Below are 13,180 nucleotides of genomic sequence, written 5' to 3'. Positions count from 1 at the left end.
TTTGCCAGTGCCCAACCCACCCAGGTAAACTTCTGTACACAATGCAGATGGAATTCATGGTGAATTCCAGATGTTCCATTGATTTGCAGTAAATCACTGAGCGTTTCTATACCCCGCGCCGCCTTCACAGGGAAATGTGCAGCGCGGCTTCGTTCATAATTCAGAAGCCAGCACGCTTATGGGTTTATAATGTGAGGAAAAGAGGAATGTGCAAAATGATGTAACCCACAGCGACCAATCAGAAATCTTCTTTCAGCGATCTGACTTCTAAAATCGGAAACGCTGCTATAAGTTTACACTTCATTGTGACACTATCTTCCTAAATAAGTTATTTATTTCTATATTAGGTATTTATATAGCGCCGACAATTTACGCAGATCTTTACATACTGTACATTCACATCAGTTCCTGCCCTAAAGGAGCTTACAATCTAAGGTCCCCTATCTCACATACATGTACTAGAGCAAATTTACCTACTGGTAGCCTTTGGAAAGAAACCTACGCAAGGAGAACATGCAAACTCCATGCAGATCATGCAGTATTAATCCCAAAAGAAAACATTATATTGCAGCTTACCAACTCTTATGCCCTGTACACACGATCGGACATTCCGACAACAAAACCGTGGATTTTTTTCCGAAGGATGTTGGCTCAAACTTGTCTTGCATACACACGGTCACACAAATGTTGTCGGAAATTCCGAACGTCAAGAACACGGTGACGTACAACACGTACGACAAGCCGAGAAAAATGAAGTTTAATAGCCAGTGTGGCTCTTCTGCTTGATTTCGAGCATGCGTGGAACTTTGTGCGTCGGACTTATGTACACACGCTCAGAATTTCCGACAACAAGTTTTGTTGTCAGAAAATTTAAGAACCTGCTCTCAAACATTTGTTGGCAGAATTTCCGACAGCAAATGTTCTATGGAGCCTACACACGGTCAGACTTTCCGACAACAATCACATCCAACATTTGTTGTCGGAAAGTCCAATTGTGTGTACGGTGCATTAGATGTGATGGCTACATTAGCTTCCTTTTTAAACTTTCTTTCTTCTGTTTTCACCTGGTGATCTGGAAAGTAATGGCAGGAATACACAATAAAAAATTCGGGTGAAAATTTCTGTTCTGAGAACGATCGGCTGATTTTCTACTTGTTGATGCAAGAAGATCTGAACAAATTAATGGGTTGGGCAACTACATGGCAAATGAGGTTTAATGTAGAAAAATGTAAAATAATGCATTTGGGTGGCAAAAATATGAATGCAATCTATACTCTGGGGGGAGAACCTCTGGGGGAATCTAGGATGGAAAAGGACCTGGGGGTCCTAGTAGATGATAGACTCAGCAATAGCATGCAATTCCAATCTGCTGCTAACAAAGCAAACAGAATATTGGCATGCATTACAAAGGGGATTAACCCCAGAGATAAAACGATAATTCTCCCACTCTACAAGACTCTGGTCCGGCCGCACCTGGAGTATGCTGTCCAGTTCTGAACACCAGTCCTCAGGAAGGATGTGCTGGAACTGGAGAGAGTTCAGAGAAGGGCAACAAAACTAATTAAGGGTCTGGAGGATCTTAGTTATGAGGAAAGGTTGCCAGCACTGAACTTATTCTCCCTGGAGAAGAGACGCTTGAAAGGGGATATGATGTCAATCTACAAATACTGTACTGGTAACCCCACAATAGGGATAAAACGTTTACACAAAAGGGAATTTAATAAGACATGTGGCCATTCACTAAAATTAGAAGAAAGGAGGTTTAACCTTAAATTGTGTAGAGGGTTCTTTACTGTAATGCCCCGTACACACGGTCGGATTTTCCGATGGAAAATGTGTGATAGGACCTTGTTGTTGGAAATTCCGACCGTGTGTAGGCTCCATCACACATTTTCCATCGGATTTTCCAACACACAAAGTTTGAGAGCAGTCTATAAAATTTTCCGACAACAAAATCCGTTGTCGGAAATTCCGATCGTGTGTACACAAATCTGACGGACAAAGTGCCACGCATGCTCAGAATAAATAAAGAGATGAAAGCTATTGGCCACTGCCCCGTTTATAGTCCCGATGTACGTGTTTTACGTCACCGCGTTTAGAACGATCGGATTTTCCGACAACTTTGTGTGACCGTGTGTATGCAAGACAAGTTTGAGCCAACATCCATTGGAAAAAATCCTAGGATTTTGTTGTCGGAATGTCCGAACAAAGTCCGACCGTGTGTACGGGGCATAAGAGCGGCAAGGATGTGGAATTCTCTTCCACAGGCAGTAGTCACAGCGGGGGGCATCGATAATTTCAAAAAACTATTAGATAAGCACCTGAATGACCACAACATACAGGGATATACAATGTAATACTGACATATAATCACACACATAGGTTGGACTTGATAGTCTTGTTAATGGCCAGATCACCAGGTTAAAACAGAGGGAAAAAAATCCAAAGTAAAGAAAACAAATGCAGCCGCCACATCTAATGATTGGTAAGCTGCAATTCATTACATTTTTGGTTTTAAGTTTAATACAGCTTCAAACCAAAAGCCCCAGTGCAGTAAGGCAGACCACTAAGCTGCCCTGTAAAAGCACACACTTGATTTGATTTCCTCCAATGACATGTTTGCTGGCTTTAACTATGATGGTGCAGTGGAGGCAAATCTCCAATGGTCTATGAGGTTGGTGGGCCCAACCATAGCTGCTGCTTCTTTACTCATCAGTGTCTGCTCGTTTTGTATTCTATGTGTAATAAAGCAGCCTAGCTTGTTCTGACTAAAGTGGAACTGTGGGGAGAAAAAAAAATGACATACAGTATATGCTGCAGTTTACCTGCGCAAGCCTTTCTGCGTGTTTTACCACAAAGTGCATGTAAGGCAGCCCATTCATTACACAAAAAAGAAGTCCCTGACCCTTTTGCAAAATTTGGCAGGTGTTAGCATTTACATGGGGGTGCTTTTAACAATTAATAGCACTGCCATGCGTCTGCTTAAAGTGATACTAAAGGATGTTTTTTTATTTTTTTTAAATAACAAACATGTCATACTTGCCTCCACTGTGCAGCTCATTTTGCACATTGTTACATAGTAGGTGAGGTTGAAAAAAGACACAAGTCCATCAAGTCCAACCTATGTGTGTGATTATGTGTCAGTATTACATTACATATCCCTGTATGTTGCGGTCATTCAGGTGATTATCTAATAGTTTATTGAAGCTATCAATGCTCCCCGCTGAGACCACCGCCTGTGGAAGGGAATTCCACATCCTTGCCGCTCTTACAGTAAAGAACCCTCTACGTAGTTTAAGGTTAAACCTCTTTTCTTCTAATTGTAATGAGTGGCCACGAGTCTTATTAAACTCTCTTCTGCGAAAAAGTTTTATCCCTATTGTGGGGTCACCAGTACAGTATTTGTAAATTGAAATCATATCCCCTCTCAAGCGTCTCTTCTCCAGAGAGAATAAGTTCAGTGCTCGCAACCTTTCCTCATAACTAAGATCCTCCAGACCCTTTATTAGCTTTGTTGCCCTTCTTTGTACTCGCTCCATTTCCAGTACATCCCTCCTGAGGACTGGTGCCCAGAACTGGACAGCATACTCCAGGTGCGGCCGGACCAGAGTCTTGTAGAGCGGGAGAATTATCGTTTTATCTCTGGAGTTGATCCCCCTTTTAATGCATGCCAATATTCTGTTTGCTTTGTTAGCAGCAGATTGGAATTGCATGCTATTGCTGAGTCTATCATCTACTAGGACCCCCAGGTCCTTTTCCATCCTAGATTCCCCCAGAGGTTCTCCCCCCAGTGTATAGATTGCATTCATATTTTTGCCACCCAAATGCATTATTTTACATTTTTCTACATTGAACCTCATTTGCCATGTAGTCGCCCACCCCATTAATTTGTTCAGGTCTTTTTGCAAGATTTCCACATCCTCCGGAGAAGTTATTGCCCTGCTTAGCTTAGTATCGTCTGCAAATACAGAGATTGAACTGTTTATCCCATCCTCCAGGTCGTTTATGAACAAATTAAATAGGATTGGTCCCAGGACAGAACCCTGGGGAACCCCACTACCCACCCCTGACCATTCTGAGTACTCCCCATTTATCACCACCCTCTGAACACGCCCTTGTAGCCAGTTTTCAATCCATGTACTCACCCTATGGTCCATGCCAACGCACCTTATTTTGTACAGTAAACGTTTATGGGGAACTGTGTCAAATGCTTTTGCAAAATCCAGATACACCACGTCTACGGGCCTTCCTTTATCTAGATGGCAACTCACCTCCTCATAGAAGGTTAATAGATTGGTTTGGCAAGAACGATTCTTCATGAATCCATGCTGATTACTGCTAATGATATCATTCTTATTACTAAATACTTGTATATAGTCCCTTATCATCCCCTCCAAGAGTTTACATACTATTGATGTTAGGCTAACTGGTCTGTAATTCCCAGGGATGTTTTTTGGGCCCTTTTTAAATATTGGTGCTACATTGGCTTTTCTCCAATCAGCTGGTACCATTCCAGTCAATAGACTGTCTGTAAAAATTAGGAACAACGGTCTGGCAATCACCTGACTGAGTTCCCTAAGTACCCTCGGATGCAAGCCATCTGGTCCCGGTGATTTATTGTGGCCCCGAACATCCATTTCTGGGGTCCTTCAGCGGCTCTTGTGGCTCCTCCCCGCATTAGATAACCCCCTTGGAGAAGCGCTCTCACGAGGGGGTTACCCTGCGGGCGCGCTCCCAAGTCCAGCCTTCAGCGTCCATAGAGGCCGAATGCACGACTTGGCCCAGCCCCCTGGGGCCCGTGTCATTGGATTCGATTGACAGCAGCAGGAGCCAATGGCTGCGCTGCTATCAATCTATCCATTCAAGAGTTGGGAACCCGTTGAGTGAGGGACGGCGGGGACGCACCAACGGAAATTCGGGGCTCAGGTAAGTAAATGGGGGGGGGTGCATTAAGGTGAAAAAACACGAACCTTTACAACCCCTTTAAGAGCAGTGTGTTTTTGGGCATTTTTGGGAAAGTGCGTGATTTTGCATGCATAACCTAACACATCAGTTTTTGTTTTTATGTGTTCCATCACATAGTTTTTGTTTCTGTTGATCCTACCAGTAGATCTTTTGTTATTTCTTGTCACGGGTTGACAATGCTGTTTGTTCTGTAGAAACATCACACAGCAGTATTGTCATCATGTGTCCATGGTCCACCTCAGTACACTTTCACCCCCTTCCTGCCCAGGCCATTTTTTAGCTTTCAGCGCTGATGCACTTTGAATGACAATTGCGCGGTTATGCAACACTGTACCCAAATATTTTTTTTTATCCTTTTCTTCACACATATAGAGCTTTCTTTTGGTGGTATTTAATCACTGCTGGGATTTTTGTTTTTTACTAAAAAGAAAAAAAACTGAAAATTTTGAAAAAAAAAAGTTTTTCTTAGTTTCTGTCAGTAAACTTTGTAAATAAGTAAATTTTCTCCTTCTCTGATGTGCGCTGATGAGGCTGCACTGATGGGCAATGATGGGGATGAGGCGGCACTTATGGGCACTGATTAGGTGGCACTGATGAGGAGGCACAAATATGCCGCACTGATGGGCACTGATAGGTGGCACTGATATGTGGCACTGATAAGCACTGATAGTTGGCACTGGTGGGCACTGATTGGTGGGCACTGATAAGCGGCACTGGTGGGCACCGAAATGCGGCAGTGGTGGGCAGCACTGGTAGGCACTGATGGAAGTCACTGATGGACATCGATGGGCAGCACTGATGGGAAGCACTGACTGGCATCACTTATGGGCACTGATTGGTAGCACTTATGGGCGCTGATTGATGGCACTTATGGGCACTGATTGGTGGCACTGCTGAGTCTTTCCTGTAATCAGGGCACTGATGATCAGTGCCCTGATTACCTGCCCAGGTCTCCCCTGCGAGGAGATGCCGCTGATCGGCACTCCTCGCCACACATTCTGTCAGTGTAAGGCAAGGAGAGACGATTCATGGCACTGCCGTATTTACATGTGATCAGCCAATCACATGGTTAAAGAGCCGTGGCTCTTTACAGGGATCGGGGTTGCACCATGTCCTAGCAACATGGCCACGATCACCGTGCTGCGCCCCCCCCCCCCCCCCCCCGGGCACGCAATAGTGGCCGTTCTGTGCACTAACGTTTTTTTTTGTTTTTTTATGTCATCTTTATTTATTTTCAAAGATTATGATACAAAACAGAGTCTACTGGGCATACCCAGACTCTCCAATATATATAAAAACATGAGCAACCCGGGTACCTTGTCTAATGACATTGCAACAGTGACCTACTCTGCCTGATAGACCAATTTGAATAGTTGTTTGCCTATGTTCTATCTTTACATAAGAAGACCATATGTGTATATGGGCCTGCTGCGGGGGGGCGATCCCCCAATCTATGCACTAAAGTTTTTACATATTCTGAGCAGTGCAAGCACTTTAAATTGAGTCCTTGCTCATCTCTGTATCCATAAGCATTGTGGAGAAATTCATTTTCAAAATCAACAACAAAGGCGCCATGTCTGAGAGCAGACACTGGCAGCCTGCCAATGGCCAACCTGCCCACAACCCTAATGCCCTGTACACACGGTCGGATTTTCCGACGGAAAATGTTTGATGGGAGCGTGTTGTCGGAAATTCTGACCGTGTGTGGGCTCAGTCGGACATTTTCCATCGGAATTTCCGTCACAAAATATAAGATCTGGTTCTGAAATTTTCCGACAACAAAATCCGTTGTCGTAAATTCCGATCGTGTGTACACAATTCCGACGCACAAAGCTCCACGCATGCTCGGAATCAAGCAGAAGAGCCGCACTGGCTATTGAACTTGATTTTTCTCGGCTTGTCGTACGTGTTGTACGTCACTGCGTTCTTGACGTTTGGAATTTCCGACAAGATTTGTGTGACCGTGTGTATGCAAGACAAGTTTGAGCCAACATCTGCGGAAAAAATCCATGGATTTTGTTGTCGGAATGTGCGATCGTGTGTACGGGGCATTAGAGTGTGAGTGAAAGGGGAAGAGTGGGTAAGGATAAGGTATGTAAAAGTCCCTTTTCCTGGAACCCTAGGCAAAACAATGAGCAATTAAACCTTGCAGTGGCGACACACAAAGACCACCAATATTATTATTATTATTATTATACAGGTTTTACATTTTATAGGATTTATATTATACAGGATTTATATAGCGCCAACATTTTGCACATCGCTTTACAACATGAGGGCAGACATTACAGTTACATTACAATTTGGTACAAGAGGAATCAGAGAGCCCTGCTCATTAGAGCTTACAATCTAAAAAGGAAGGGTCAATTGATACAAAAGGTAACATTTTATATGTCCATAGTTACACTTTAAACATTTCTAGTTACAGAAGCAGTATTACAAAAAGAAAAATTATTTTGGATACTTGTATGGTAATTTATGCAATGACAGTATTCAGTAAATTCCTTTTACTGATTTTAAACCTCCTTTATATTTTTCTCTGCATTGACAGACAGGCCAAGCTATTCAGTCAGATGGATGGGGGTTGGGGTAAACTGTAGGGGCTCACTTATACTTGGGACTGAGAGATGTTAAAAACAAGCTGTATTTTTACCGCCCCCCCCCCCCCCCTTAGACCCCTTTTACACTGAGGCACTTTTCAGGTGCTTTTACATTAAAAAAAGTGCCTGAAAAGCTCACGAAAACCTAATCCATTCAAATCTATGAAGGCTTTCACAGTGAGGGAGAGCGCTGGCAGAGCGGTGAATGGAAAGCTCTTCAAAAGCGCTCAGTGTTTTACTGGCAATTTAGAAGCGCCTTAGTCTGAAAGGAGACTTAAGCTGCAAAGACAGTGGATTTCGGTGTGCATGGATACTTTGCTTCACAATCCCTGCAATAATTATCCCCCTTGTTACATTTGGCAGGCAGGACTGCCACTGAGCGCAACCAATTCAAGTGAACGGGCCTGCGCTGCAACTGTTTGCAATGTGCACAGCTGCGATGTGGTGGTGTGGCATTTACAGGGTTAAAACAGGTGGCTTCCAAATGCCTTTGAAAAGTGATCAAAACGTGGATCGATTTTCAGAGGCATGGCAATTTTGTCACACATACCCCAACGTTGTCAGGGGTGATTGAGCAACTGCAGCAACCAGGGGCGGACTGACAACTCATGGGGCCCCCGGGCAATAGGAGATTATGGGGGCACACACACACAAAGTATACAGACTCACACAGTATACATACACATACAGTATACAATCACAGTACACAGTATACACATACATACACACAGTACACACGCACATAGTATACACATACATATACACACATACATACACAGTGTACACATACATACACACAGTACACACGCACAGTACACACATACATATACATACAGTATACACATACATTATACAGTATACATAACCCAAACACTTCAGCAGGGCTTGGCATTTTTTTTGTAGCATACACTATGAGATTGTAAAATACCTGGGACACCTCTGTGTGCACTAGGGGAGTAGTAATGCGGCAAGCGCAGTGGTGAACTGTGGGTGTAGCCAATTGCATATAGTGCAGGTGTGTGTACTGTACAATATAGTGTATATAGTGCAGGCGTGTGCAATGTACAATATAGTGTATATGTAGTGTGTACTGTACAATATAGTGTATATAGTGCAGGGGTGTGTATTGTACAATGTAGTGTATATTTAGTGTGTCATGTACAATATAGTGTATATAGTGCAGGTGTGTGTAATGTACAATATAGTGTATATTTAGTGTGTCATGTACAATATAGTGTATATAGTGCAGGTGTGTGTAATGTACAATATAGTGTATAAGTAGTGTGCAATGTTTGGTGGGGAGCCTCCCAGTGTAATTTTGGGGGATAGGGGGAGGTCTCCTGGTGTAGTATGGGGGGGACAAAGGAGAGGAGGGGGAGCTGACAGAGAGGAAGGGGGCTGTGATCATACCTTTGGGTTCCCGCTGTGCGGAGGAGGTCTTGGGCTCCCCGGTCACCTCAATATCTTGTCTCCCCAGCTGTGGTGGAGTAGGAAGAGGGCGAGGCTCCATGAGGTGAGGAGGCACTCTTACACAAACAAGTGTAGGAGAGGAGCAGATAGGCGCACAGCCGCCGGTGCCACCTGCCACATAGTAAACACAGAGCTCCGGGGCGGAGGATGGGACAAACCGGGACACAGAGGTGCTGGATATATGTTGTGTGTGCCCGGGTTTCCAGGGGACAGAAACCCGGGCACAAGTTGCCAAAAACATACTGTCCAGGCCAATCCTCTACGGGTGGCAACCCTAATTATACACATACATATACACACAGTACACACGCACAGTATATACACATACAGTATACACGGACATGCACACAGTATATATACACACACACACACACACACACACATACATATACACACACACAGTATACACATACATATACACACACAGACACACCAGCACTTTCCATCTAGAAATCATCCTGATAGAACACACTGCTGCTGCCCCCATCTCCTAGCATGCTGGTACTTGTAGTGCCCCAGCAGCTCACAGACACATTAGGTGATAATACAGGAGAGGAGACTGTGCCTGTGTACTGGTGGGCAGGTAATCAGTAGAGAGATGTAGCAGAGATTGGGGGAGATATTCAGAAAGTCCTTCCTCCAGGAGCAGTGCACTTATTACACAGAAAAACTATCCAATAGCCTCAGAGACAGGAGGAGCCATGGTAGAGGAAACACATCCTGCCTCCTGCTCACCTGGGTAAGCCACTGACAAGAATACAGTGGCGGAACTACCGCCATAGCGACACACGAGGCCGCTATGGGGCCCGGAGCCGTTAGGGGCCCGGTGAGGACAGGCGGCTCCGTGGGTGACAGCGGGCGGCTTTGCGGGCCCGCGGGTGACAGCGGGCGGCTTTGCGGGCCCGAGGGTGACAGCGGGCGGCTTTGCGGGCACGCGGGTGACAACGGGCGGCTTCGCGGGTCCGTGATGAGAGCGCGGGCGGCTCCAAGGGCTGTTAGGCGGTGAGTTAGCTGGGCGGCTCGGCTCGTGTGTGAGCGGGCTGGCCAATCAGGGAGCTGGCAGCCGGGGGTGCATAGAGATGACATCATCTCTCACCGCCCAGCGCCCTCCCTGCATCCCTGCAGTGCAGTTCCCCCCATCACTGTGCAGGCAGCCTCGGGAAGCAGAGAGATGACCTTATCTCTCTGCTGCCTGACTCTGGGACACAGCATGAAAGTGACACAGCAAGTGACAATCCGTAATGTGTGACAGGTGAAGTGGCAAGTGACAATCCGGGACGTGGCAGCAAGTGCCAATCCGTAATGTGTGGCAAGTGACAATCCAGGACATGGCAAGTGACAATCCGTAATGTGTGGCAAGTGACAATCCGGGACGTGGCAAGTGACAATCCGTAATGTGTGGCAAGTGACAATCCGGGACGTGGCAAGTGACAATCCGTATTGTGTGGCAAGTGACAATCCGGGATATGACAAGTGACAATCCGTAATGTGTGGCAGGTGACGTGGCAAGTGACTATCCGTAATGTGTGGCAGGTGACGTGGCAAGTGACAATCTGTAATGTATGGCAGGTGACGTGGCAAGTGACAATCTGTAACATGTGGCAGGCGACGTGGCAAGTGACAATCTGTAATGTGTGGCAAGTGACAATCCGTAATGTGTGGCAAGTGACAATCCGTAATGTGTGGCAGGTGACGTGGCAAGTAACAATCTAATGTGTGGCAAGTGACAATCTGGGACGTGGCAAGTGACAATCAGTAATGTGTGGCAGGTGACATGGCAAGTGACAATCTGGTACGTAGCAAGTGGACAATCTGCAACATGTGGCAGGTGACATTCTGCAACGTGTGACAAGTGACAATCTGCATCTGGTGGCAGGCGACATAGCAAGTGGACAATCCGCAACGTGTGGCGGGTGATGTGGCAAGTGACATTCCGTGACAAGTTGCATCTGGTGGCAGGGACGGTGGCAAGTGACACGCTCAGGGCTCCCACTGATTCTGCATTATGGTGAGTTGAACTATTTCATTTTATATAACAGATCAGAAATTGGTTAGAAGGCTGGAGGTCAGCAATGTGTGTCTTTCAGGGGCTGCATACAGTATACTGCATACTTTGTTGTTCAAAATTAATATAAGCTGTTGCCTGGGTACTGTGCCACATGGGTGCGGTAATCTGTTGTTCAATGGCATTAGTTCTTTTTTTTGTGGAGGGGCGGTTTGCAGGGGGGGGGGAGCGGTTTGCAGGGGGGGGGGCCCATGCAACATTTTCCTATGGGGCCCTGTGATTTCTAGTTACGCCCCTGCAAGAATACATTTAGCTGGGGCCAGTTAGCTTACCTTCTATCAGGCAGCAGTGTCCCCTCCTCCCTCTCCTCCAGCAGTCGGCATTTCCTCTGCTACAGACAAATAAGCCGCGCTGGAGAAGGGGGCGTGAACAGCCTATTTCTATTGGCTGATGAGGTACAAGAGAGGCCGGGCAGCTATAATCTCTGAATTTTTAGACCAAAACAATGTCGGTAAAGGACATTTCAGGGAGAGATTTAAAAAAAACACAGATTTCTACATACTGTCCCTGGTTTTACTGAGACTGGCAACCCTGATGCGGCCCCCTAGTGGCCTGGGGGCCCTTGGGCAGTGCCCGAGTGCCCGAATGGTCAGTCTGCCCCTGGCAGCAACCACATTGTTTGAGCTGGATTTACACCTTTGTAATGAATAGATGGTAGCAAACAATTTATGTGCCCTTCTATTAATTCTGAATCATACGGGTCTCCAAACTGTGGCCCGCGAGATGGATGTGGCCCTTTGCTTACCTTTATCTGGCCCCTGGGGTAATATTTCTTCCATTGACACCAAAGTTGGAGCACTGTTCCACCCACTGACACCAATGGGGCACTATTCCTCCCACTGATATCAATGGGACACTATTCCTCCCACTGATACCAATGGGACACTCTTCCGCCCACTGATACCAATGGGGCACTATTCCTGCCACTGATACCAATGGGGCACTATTCCTGCCACTGATACCAATGGGGCACTATTCCTCCCACTGATACCAATGGGGCACTATTCCCCCCACTGATACCAATGGGGCACTATTCCTCCCACTGATACCAGAGGGGCACTTTTCCTCCCAATGATACTAATGGGACACTATTCCTCCCCCTGATACCAATGGGGCACTATTCCTCCCACTGATACCAATGGAGCACTACCCCCCCCCCCCCCACTGATACCAATGATGGCACACTATTCCTCCCACTGATACCAATGGGGCACTATTCCTCCCACTGATACCAATGGGGCACTATTTCTCCCACTGATACCAGAGGGGCACTATTCCTCCCACTGATACCAATGATGGGTCACTATTCTTTCCACTGATACCAATGGAGCACTATCCCCCCCCCACTGATACCAATAATGGGGCACTATTCCTCCCACTGATACCAATGGGGCACTATTCCTCCCACTGACACCAATGGGGCACTATTCCTCCCACTGATACCAATGGGGCACTATTCCTCCCACTGATACACATGTACAATAAAGAAAAGTGCACCCACGGTAAAGTGCACTACAACGCACACCTGCACCATGTTTTATATTGCTCTGCATTATTAAAAGCAGTGCAGGTGTGCTGAGGTGCGTCTTGCATTCTTTAGGCTCCTCCCACTTTATAAAACTTTGCTGGCTGCGCACGTGGGAGCCCTCAGGCTCGATTCACAAAACTTTACCCTAATGATAAGGATCTTTAATTTCAGCCCTGAGCCTGCCATTTTCAAATCTTGTTCAGCTAAAAATAACCATCACTTTTTTTCCCCCAATAAACGTCTGCAACATAATTTTGGCGTTATGGCTGTGTATGGAACCCTTGCGCCAAATTCATAAAAGGCGTGCAACGGTTGCATTGCAAAGTTTGTGCAACACATGCGGCAAATTCCTAAAAATGTTATTTTCATCACTGGCCTAATATGTCGCTATGGCTGCGACAAATTCATGAATAAATACGCCATACCAAGTGATAAGAGAACTGGACGTAAATAAGGCCGATGTCGCCACAAACGCTATTGCTATGTACTGGAAATAAAAAGTCAGATCCACCATCCATCGTGTTCTGGAAATGTTGGTAAATTCCAGTCTGC

At 45.9% G+C, this 13,180-nt stretch overlaps 1 protein-coding gene across 1 annotated transcript in view; it reads right to left on the bottom strand.

The window, feature by feature from the left end:
- KIAA1217 (KIAA1217 ortholog) overlaps window positions 1–13,180 on the bottom strand; it is a 901,007-nt gene that overhangs the window by 620,642 nt on the left and 267,185 nt on the right. The gene's annotated exons all lie outside the window — the stretch shown is intronic.

This window comes from Aquarana catesbeiana, linkage group LG05, assembly GCF_042186555.1.
Source record: "Aquarana catesbeiana isolate 2022-GZ linkage group LG05, ASM4218655v1, whole genome shotgun sequence".
Lineage (NCBI taxonomy): Eukaryota > Metazoa > Chordata > Amphibia > Anura > Ranidae > Aquarana > Aquarana catesbeiana.
Note: the sequence above shows the minus strand (reverse complement) of the source record. Positions and strands in the feature narration are given on the sequence as shown.